Source organism: Bubalus bubalis, chromosome 15 (assembly GCF_019923935.1).
Source record: "Bubalus bubalis isolate 160015118507 breed Murrah chromosome 15, NDDB_SH_1, whole genome shotgun sequence".
Taxonomy (NCBI): Eukaryota; Metazoa; Chordata; class Mammalia; order Artiodactyla; family Bovidae; genus Bubalus; species Bubalus bubalis.
Genome location: NC_059171.1, coordinates 79,635,877 through 79,645,984, shown reverse-complemented (window position 1 = coordinate 79,645,984; position 10,108 = coordinate 79,635,877). Strand labels below are relative to the sequence as shown.

General features: G+C 55.0%; 2 long non-coding RNA genes across 3 annotated transcripts; one reads left to right on the top strand and one right to left on the bottom strand.

Moving 5' to 3' along the window:
- The first annotated feature begins 1,051 nt into the window (after window positions 1-1,051).
- Window positions 1,052-5,364, top strand: LOC112579071. Of its 2 annotated transcripts, none has more exons than XR_006545129.2 (4): window positions 1,052-1,191; window positions 2,013-3,099; window positions 3,334-3,514; window positions 4,727-5,364. It is a non-coding gene; the product is annotated as an uncharacterized LOC112579071 (long non-coding RNA). The 2 variants fall into 2 exon arrangements; XR_003103471.3 differs by lacking the exon at window positions 4,727-5,364 and adding an exon at window positions 3,804-3,944.
- LOC112579073 lies at window positions 3,093-7,567 on the bottom strand. The gene is made up of 3 exons (XR_003103474.3): window positions 6,095-7,567; window positions 3,792-3,875; window positions 3,093-3,308 (listed from the first exon to the last, which is right to left on the bottom strand). It is a non-coding gene; the product is annotated as an uncharacterized LOC112579073 (long non-coding RNA).
- Window positions 7,568-10,108: the final 2,541 nt, after the last annotated feature.

The window sequence follows — 10,108 nt, the reverse complement described above, 5'->3', positions numbered from 1 at the left end:
TGCAGTCAAATCTGTCCATATTTTCTCTCCTGATTCCTTGTATTAGTTCTAAACTTAGGAAATCTTCCCTCTCCCGAGGCGTGATGAATATTAAATTCTACTTAATTCTCACTTTTCTGGGCCCTGATTTTTTTTTTTTAAATATACTTAACGCTAATCCAAAGGGAATTCATCTCCTGAGCGGGTCTAGATGGGGCTGAGCCTGCTGTCACCAACCTTCACAGAGGAGGGGTCTCCTCTCGGCTCCCAAGGCCCCCCCAGCACCCTCCCAGGGTTCCCTGCCTTGCTAGCCCCCCGGAGCCTGGCCTCTGCCAACGCTGCACCCTCCTGGCCCACATCCTCCTGACCAATGGCTGAAATGAGCCCATGGCTGGAAATTTACTTCCAGAGGACAAATGAGCTTGAAATGCTCAAAAGTGAGTCCAAGAGAAAAATGACCTCAAAAGTGGGACAAATTGCTGCTAGTGCGACACGTTTGGTGAACATCTTCCAGAAACTCCGTCCTGCGCTCCTGCCTCTGGGCCAGCTCCTGGCCACCCAAGCCGCTCCCCTGCCCCAAGGACTCCCACCCCCTTCCCCAGGGCTGCTCCCCCAGGGCCTTCAAACCGACCTCCCTTAAAGGCTCACAACCCTCCCGGGAGAAGAGGCAGCACCAACCACACTGCAGATGAAAAACCGAGGCCCCAGGGCGCCGCAGGCTCCGTGGCCACCCAGGGAAGGAGAGGAGGATGCGACCACGGCCCAGGGGGTGGGGTCTGGAGCTCTGCCAACTGGTGATGCCCCCGCCACGGTCCTGCCCTCCGTGGGCCTGAGGAGTGAGGGAGGAGGAGGCAGCTGTGCCGGGCGTGCCCCTGGCCGGGGGTGTGGCATCACACCCACCACCATCTTGGGGCACAGGGAACCCGGAGCCTGAGCGGGCCCCAGGCCACCCCATCTGCTGCCCCCTCCTACAAGCCCAGGACCAGTGGCTGACCCTCCACGGCCCCCCGCCCAGCCCTGCGGAGTTTCTGCTCAGAGTGCCGTGGTTCACGGCTCAGCCGCCTGAGACCTGCCCTCACACTGTTCATTTCCGTTCCTCCCGGCCAAGCCCACGTGGGAATCACAGCCAAAGGGAAGAGAAACTGTTCTTCAACAGGCGCAAGAAAGACCCGCTCAGGCTGGAGCGACAGCTTGACTGAAAGAGAGATTCAGGTCAGTCCAGAGGGTCCCCCAGCCCAAATGTGAGGCGGCTGAGCCAGGACAAAGCCAGTGCCATCCTGCCGGCTCACTCCTGGGAGGGGGAGCAGGAAAGGAGGGGGCGGGTAAAGAGCCACTGATGCCTGGAGCCCCCCACGGGGGACACGCAGGACCAACAGATGTGGCAGAAGCCTCCTGATCCACCCCCACACACACAGGACAAGGGAAAGACCTCAGACTCAGTTCACCAGGTCAGGGACTCCTCCAGCAGGCAGGGCAGAGGGAGGAAGCAGCAGCACCCGTCAGGGCATCGTCCAGTCTGACCTTGAGGACAGGCTCACACTGGGCAGTGCCACCGCCATTGTGCAAATGGCAAGGCAGGGGCAGAGGAGGTGACAGACTCAGAGCCGGGGGTTGGGGCTGAGCCTGATGGTCTCCAGCAAGCAGGTGGGCAGTAAGTGGGCGCTGAGACCCAGTTCCGGTTTCTGGAACGAGGCCCTGGCATGGAGACGCTCTGGAAAGGACCATAAATCGCCAGGTGCTGATGGATGCAGGCAGGGTGAGGGGACGCCTCGCAGTGGCATTCGGATGCCGGCATGTTTATGGGCTTCCGAGATGCTCACCAGGTGGAGAGGGAATGCTCGGCTTATTAATTTCCTAGTTAATCATGCCGGACGTTTGGTAATTAGAGCACTCTCGTCCCTGATCGCGCTGGCCAGCCCCAGACTGGGCCATAAGTCACTCCCAGTGGTGGGAACAGGTGCCAGAAGCCGCAGCCCCCAGACCTGACAATGGGAGGCACTGCTGAGGGGCCATCTCCGACCCCCACCATCTAGAGCCTCAGGCATATTGTGCGGGATCCCTGGCTCATCTGAACCTGGAATCAACCAAGAGTCTCCACCCCCGTGAGTGAATATGTGCGCCTTTTGTCTCAGCACGTGGGTCATCTTGTGCAGCCAACAGCCCTGGACCGTTCCTGCCAGCGTCAAGGTTGCCATGTCCCCAGTCACCATTCAGGGTCCCATGGGGGGACGGCGGCAGGGGACGTGGGCAGGGGGACACTTCTGAGACTGCGTCTGGTGCTAAGGTCAGGAGAGCAGGAGGCTGGCTTGAGAGGGGAACTCAAGCTCTTGAGCTGTGACCAAGGGAAGGCAGCAGTGTGTGCAGGGACCAGGGGCAGAGGCCAGCGCATGCAAAGGCCTGGGGGCAGAGAAGAGCTTGGGGAGGACTCTCTGATCGGGTCTGGGTGGCATGAGGGCCTACGGGGGACACCACCGCTAAGACATCGCCCAAAATGGCCAGTTCTCTCTGCTGCTGCTGTAGCCTCGTCTCATCCCCCTGGGCCTCATCCCCCTGGGCCTCATCCCCCTGGCCTCATCCCCCTGGGCCTCATCCCCCTGGGCCTCATCCCCCTGGCCTCCCCAGCACTTCTTACAGGACAGCCAGGAGCCCGTCAGATCGTGACTCCCGCCGGCGCAAATCCCCGCCAGGGCTCCCGTGTGCTTTGTGGGCTGCCCACACTCTCCAGGCCTGTGGCCACAGCCAGTCTCCACAGATTCCTCTGCAGCCCCCGCTAGGCCATGCTGGCCGCCCACAGATGTGTCCTGATGCCCCGGGACCAGGGCCTCTGCCAGGTGGCATCCTCTCCCCTCCTCTCTGCCAGTCACGGTCATGCTTCAGAGCGTCACCGAGGACCCTTCCCAGGGCAGCACCCCCGACCCTGTGGACCAGGCCGGAGCACTCAGCACCACACACCGGTTCTTCCCATGACGCGTCCCAGGCACAGTCTTCCATCTGGTCCTATGACTGTTTGAAGCACATCCGTCTCCACACCCCCGAGGCCAGGGGCCTCTCAAGGGAAGAGTCGCCTTTCCTCGTGATGTCCGTGGAATTTCTAGGGCCTGACGTAGCAGTGGCTGTGTGGTAAGCACACCCCTGTTCACAAACTTGGGAAAGCAGGTTCTCTGTGAATGAATGATATTATTAAGCAAGCTAGAGAAGATTGATTCGGGGTACAATTTAGGGTAGAAAGGGATGGATGGATGAACACCCAGACATGCACAGAGGGTCTCCTGGAGGGAGATGCTGGGGTCTTTCCAATCTTTTCCTGTGCTTTCCTGTATTTCTGACATCTGAAAAGAAAATATCTATGATCAGAAACCCACAGCAAAGAGTGAGAGGAGAAAGGAGCTGCCTGAAGTAACGTGGGGACAAGGGGCGTGCGTGAGACTAAAGGCAGAGGGGCTGAGCTCTGTGCTCCGGGGAATAAACTGTCCCCACGGGGCACTGGCCTGGAGCTCCAATCCTACTGCACCTGCAGACCCGGCTGGACAATCATGTGAGTAGGTGGCGGGCAGTGGGAGCAGGATTCTCCCTGTTGGAGAAGGGGAGGGGGCTGGGGTGTTCCCTGTGGGGATGGATTGGCACTGGAGACACCATGATAAGCGCCCATCTAGCTGAATAGAGATACAGGTGGGCACACACAGAAACGTCCGCACATGCGTGTGCACCGGGTTGGTGACGCACACACGTGTCCTTGCTCTGTCGGCTGAGAGCCTGGAGCAGTGACACCCCGTAGCAGCAGGCACCCCCAGCACCAGATGTTGGCTTCTAACCCCGTTCTCCAGGCGGGACTCCTTGGAGGAACAGCTGACTCTGGGATGGAGCAGGGCACACACGCGATGATCCCGGGGCACCTGCTGGGTCAGAAAGGGAGGATCTATTCATCCAAGAGCATCACCAGGGAGCATGTCAAGGTCGACAGGAAGAGCTCCTGGTGGCTGCGGCTGGAACAACTCCAGCAACAGAAATACTGTGGCCAGGGAATTATACTCCAAAGAATAAACTAGTTACCCTTGAGTGCATACTGACATAAATACATGATTGGATAAATAAATAAACAAATCTGGACAAATCTCCCACACCAAAAAGTCCTAAATAATGTTTGCAGATACTCTGCCCTCGTGGAGGGAGCAGGACCTCCCCTCCCTCTCTCCAGACACGGGCCCTGCACAGTGGCTCCCTTCCAAGGCAAACAGGACAGAGAGGGGGTGGCAGTGACCTTCACTGGAGAGCCTGACACACACTGCCTTCGCCTGTGACCAAGGTCAACACCCATGGTCAAAAACAGTGTTGACAGCCTGTGCTAGCGATATAATGTAGTGAGAACGGCATTTTTCTGTGTTCTTCCTTCTCAAAACACATCACCCCTGTCTAATCATAAGAAAAACACCAGAGAAATTCTACAAAATATCTGACTCCCTCGAAACTGTCAAGGTCATCCAAAACAAAGAAAGTCTGAGAACGTGCCACGGCCAAGAGGGGCCTCAGCGTGGAGCAGGAAACTGAGATTTGAACAAAGACAGAGTTCATTTAATAATAATCTATCAACACTGATTCGTTAGCTGTAGCAAATGCACCCCAGTCACGTAAGATGTTATTAATAGCAGGAAACGGGTGTGGGTATATGGGAACTCTCTGTACCATCTCTGAATTTTTTCTATAAATCTAAAACTATTCCACAATGTAAAGTTTATTTTTAAAATCACAGTGAGTTGTATCAACAAAAACAAATCAGAAAAGAACTGGCATCGTTCTAAGAGAAAGAAGAGCAAGATTTGGGGACAGACAGAGACACAGAGGAGAGGCCACGTGATGATGGAAGCAGACAGCGATGGAGCTGCCAACATTGCACGGCCCCAGAAGCCGGAGGATGCAGGAAGGACCCTTCCCCGAGGCCTTAGGGGTGGTGTGGCCCTGCCCGCAACTTTTGGACTTTTAGCCTCCAGGACTGTAAGAGAATCTACTCCTGTTGCTTTAAGCCACCTGTCTGTGGTGATTTGTTGCGGCAGCCCTTCGAGACGCATGCCATGTTCTACCATTTCATTCCTCATTTCACACTCGGAGGAATCAGAAAAGGGGACACAACGATATTCCTCATTCATGGCTGAAGTGCCTGCAGCTCAGAGAGGTTAAGACATGTGCCCAAGAGTGCTCAGCTCACTTCCTCATCCCACTGGCCTGGGGCAGCAGTGTCTGGTCTAAATTCACTATCAGGGAGGTCATGGCACTGTGGCCAGGCAAGGCAGGGCTAAGACCCAGCATGCAGGGTGCAGACCCAGCTCAGCCGATGGCTCAACCAGTCTGGGTCGCTGTAACAAAATACTGTATGCTGGGGGCTCAGGCGTCAAGGACCTACCCCACACAGTTGTGCAGCTTGGGGGCTGAGAGGGAGATGCCAGCAGGATCAGGTCCAGTGAGGACTCACTCACTGGCTTTCAGACTTCTTGCCGTAGCCTCAGATCATGTGTCTCTTCCTCTTCTCATAAGGACACTAATTCCATACTGGGGTCCCCATCCTCGTGACCCCATCTAACCTTAAATGTTTCCCAAAGGAAATGCCTGCCTCCAAACACCATCACACAGGGGAGGAGGGCTGCTTGACTGGGGGACGCAAACATTCAACTTCCTATGGGCTGTGAGGCTTCAGGCCAGTCTCTCTGCCTCTCTGGACCTCGAGTCTCCCCATCTGTGAATCAGTTCCAGCAGCACTGCCTGCTTCGTGGAGATGTTAGAGATTAAACGGTCAATACACACAAATTACTTGGCAGAGCACCCGTAAAGATCTGTGTTCACCCTCCACTGGTCACCCTGACCACAGCCCCAGGCTCAGTGCCACAAATACCACGTGGGCGGGACACCCCCAGCCCTTCTCACGCCTCTCCCTGAGGGTCCCCCTTGCTCCTTTCTGAAGCCCAGGCATAGGGTCTGTAGGGCTGTTGACACACCTTCCTGCTGGAGAAACTGCCCCCAAGAACGTGGGTGACTCGTCTTCAGGGCACAGTTCACTCCAGCACCCCACTCTGCTGGGGCCAGGTCTCCACCTCCATCCCCCCCCCGGCCCAGGCCTGGCACTCACCTGCTTCTTCCTGCTGACACTCCTCACAGCCAGCCAGGACTCATCCTTGGCCACGTCCATTCAGCCAATTGAGAAGCTCTCCCTTAGTGGTGACATGTCACTCATGGGCTAGACCATTTCACGCCCCGGGAAAGGCAACGCCCCTTCTCCATGCACCTCCTCCCCATGTGGCTAGAGCCCCAGCTGTGTGACCTTGGCAGACCGCTTACCCCCTCTGACCCACCATCTTAACTGTGAAATGTGAGTGATGACCATGACGTCACAGAGCGGCTGCCTGGGGTCCATGAGAGTATCCATGTGAACGCCTCCAACTCAGCACCTTGCCTAAGAGGCGCTTGAGAAGTGTCATAAATGGATCTTTCCCTCCTTTATGGTGAGTCAAGGGGACATTCTGCAGACGGGCCCCTGCCTTCATCATGGGGCACAGAAGAATCACTTAAAAACATAAAAATCACATTTTTACTGTTATTAAAGTAATAAGCATTGACTGCAAAAATCATAAAATTTTTTTTAAAAAAGCAAAGACAATACCTAAAGGAATGATGAAGTGAAAGAAAATTACTGGCAATCTCATCTTGTGGAGCCATTAAAATGTTGGTAAATAGGTTTTTAAACTTCATGTTCTACATTATTCTTAGAGCTGGAGAGCAGGAGTGATGGGGAGAGACAGAGAGGATTGTGTGAAGTGGCCCCATTTGGGAAACACTGCCTGTGCTCTGTGATCACGTGCCGTGCCTCCCGCCACGGACAGCTTTCCACATCAATAAACTCAAGTCCGCATCATCTCCGAGCCGCCCAGGAGCCCACGCCATGGACGGGCCTTTGTCTCTCTCACCTCCCTCTGCCGCTGCCCCTTCGGTTCATCTCCAGTCCTGCTCTGCACACTGGCTGGTCACTCACAAAGCCCACTGCAAGAGCATCATCGCACTCATACCCACAGGCTCACACCCAGTGATTTTATTACAATCCACCCCTGGGAGAGAATCGCTGGGTCAAAGGGTGTGAGCACTTTAAATCTTCCACGACACAGCCCCAAAAGGCCTTCCAGGAGCCACATGTCAGATGGCACCCCCGCCCTCAGAGTGTGGGGTGCCTGGTCCCCATACCTTTCCAGCCCCGGCACCAGCTTCAAGTAGGAGAGGGCAGGGGTGCCATCTGACATGAGGTTTCTGGACCTCAAGGAGCCGCTCACCCTCTCCAAATACTCAGGTACTTATTTGTGGGTGCACTTATGCCTGTATGCACATGTGTGTGCACACATGTCCCGTGGGCCCACGTATGTGTATGAGCGTGTGCACAAGCGTGAGTGAGCATTGTCTGCTTTCCCCCTGAGAGTGTGAACTTCAGGACAGTTATAATTCAGCATTGCTTTTCTTGGCCTCCCCTCCCCCACTTTATTCCCTCAGAAATGAGCTCCAAGTATCTATTAAATAAACTCCGAAATAAAAATGGACAAAGATATGATTCAGTCAATTCCGCAAGAAGAAACTAAAAACAGCCTAAAGACACTCAGCTGCTACTGCTGCTAAGTCACTTCAGTCGTGTCTGACTTTGTGGGATCCCATAGACGGCAGCCCACAAGGCTCCCCCGTCCCTGGGATTCTCCAGGCAAGAACACTGGAGTGGGTTGCCATTTCCTTCTCCAATGCATGAAAGTGAAAAGTGAAAGTCAAGTCGCTCAGTCATATCTGACTCTTAGCGACCCCATGGACTGTAGCCTACCAGGCTTCTCTGTCCATAGGATTTTCCAGGAAAAAGTACTGGAGTGGGGTGCCATTGCCTTCTCCGAAAGACACTCAGACTCTGCTCCAATTCTACGTTTAATCACCCACAGGATGTCTTTAAGGCTTCCTCTTTCCATGTTAGAGAAAGGATTGGAAGCGAGGTGAAGGCAGGTGCCTGACCCAACAGGCACAATGGGGGCCAGACCCCGGCTCCCCACCTGTAGACCACAGCCACCATGGCCCCTGAGTGTCTGTCTCACGGGAGGCTCAGCTGGGCTAATGGCTGAGAAAGGATTCTGCGAGGGGACATGCGGAACAAGTGTCAGCTGCTTTGTTTTCTCTTTCTGCCACTGTGGATGCTTAACTGTGAAGGCCTCCTTAGGACGTCCGCTGTTGACAAGAGGGGAGAGTGAGGATGCATGTCACCAAGATGAAGGATCCAGTGCAAAGCTGCCTGTGGAGCCGCGCTCCTCGGGAATCTCGTGATGAAACATTCATGGGCCCCTCTGCCGGCCTCTCCCGAGCATTCTGCTCCAGGAGCTGCCGGTGTGGCGGGCTGCATAACAGTGGCCCTGACCGCAGGCACTAGAGTCTGACGTTACAAACAAGGACCAGGGGTACTCACACCTGCCCTTTGTAAGAGGCCCCAAGATGGGCAGCATCGTGCAGCCCAGGCGTCGGTGAAGGTGCCTCAGGACCCAGAGAGGGGTGACTGCGAGTGGCAGTGCCCGCTGCAGGCAAGGTGCTGCTCCAAGCATGTCACACATGCTGGTCACCTGGCCCTCATGATGGCCCCCAACGTGGTCACTACTATTCTTACTTTGGAAGGGGAGAAAGTGAGGCCCAGGTGTGAAGTCCATCACCCTGTTATCACAAACCATTGGCCAGAACTTGAGTCCGTGTCCGTCTGCGCTGTGGGGGCACACGTTCTTTCTCCATCTGGTCCAGTGGGGCTGCTGGTCATGTGACCCCTTCCCTCATTACAAGGACCCAGGAAGGATTGCTAGCGGCCCCAGCCCTGGCACGGCGGGCAAGTCACATGGCCCAACCAGAGGCGATGAGACGTCTTCACTGAGATGTCTCTCGTGGACACGTAGAAGAGGGGTTCCCTTCCTTCCAGCATGGACGTGGGCTGAGGACCCGTCTCCTGACCGGGCAGCTCCAGTGCTCCTCAGACAGCGTGTCTGTGCCATGGAAGTGTTAGTCACTCAGTCATATCTGCCTCTTTGTGACCCGCCAGGAATGTAGCCCGCCAGGCTCCTCTGTCCATGGGATTCTCTGGCAAGAACACTGGAGAGTGTTGCCATTTCCTTCTCCATGGGATCTTCCCAACTCAGGGATCAAACCCAGGTCTCCTGCATTGTCGGTAGATTCTCTACCATCTGAGTCACCTGGCCAATCCCTTTCCATGTATGGGGAGAGGGAATTCTGATATTCATGACATCCTGAAAATGTGGAGCGTTTACTGTGATGAAATAAATGGAAAAAAAGGAGCTGCAGGAAGGAGACCAGCTCCCAGCACACATGGCTGCACAGTGTCCAGGGAAGTAAAGGAGCGATCGTGTGCACGGGCAGCCACGGGGAAGAAATGCAGGACAGGGTGGGTGGGAGATCTGGCCAGGCTTCCTTGGAACATCTGGCTCCTCACCTTCTCACCATGCATGAGTGTGTGCGGTCAGGGGCCAGGACCACACAGAGGCCACAGAGCATGGCCCAACTGTGGGGAGCTTACAAAGGGGATAAAGCCATTACTCTCCAGCCCACTCAGGGCCTCAATTACCAGCTCTGTGGGCCAAGCCTTTGGCATCTGACAGATCAGAATTTGGCTCTACCACTAGCTAGCTGTGTGAGGTCAGGAAAGTTACTTAACCTCTCTGAGTTTGACTTTGCTCATTGAAAAATGTAAGATAATATCTCCTTCCTCTTAAAGTTGTGGTGATAAGGAAAAGAAATTATATTAAGTGCTCAAAAAATGCCTGCTGTTATCATTGCTATTTTATTGTTGTGATGCGGGTGGTGATGACAGTAATGATTGTGGTGATGATGATGATAGTGTTGATGGTGATGATGGTGATGTGGTGATGGTGGTGATGGTGGTGGTGGTGGTGGTAGTCGTGATGGTGATGGTGGTGATGGTGGTGGTCGTGGTGGTGGTGATGGTGGTGATGGTGATGGTGGTGGTGGTGATGGTGGTGGTGATGGTGGTGATGGTGATGGTGGTGATGGTGGTGGTGGTGATGGTGATGGTGGTGGTGGTGGTGATGGTGGTGATGGTGGTGGTCATGGTGGT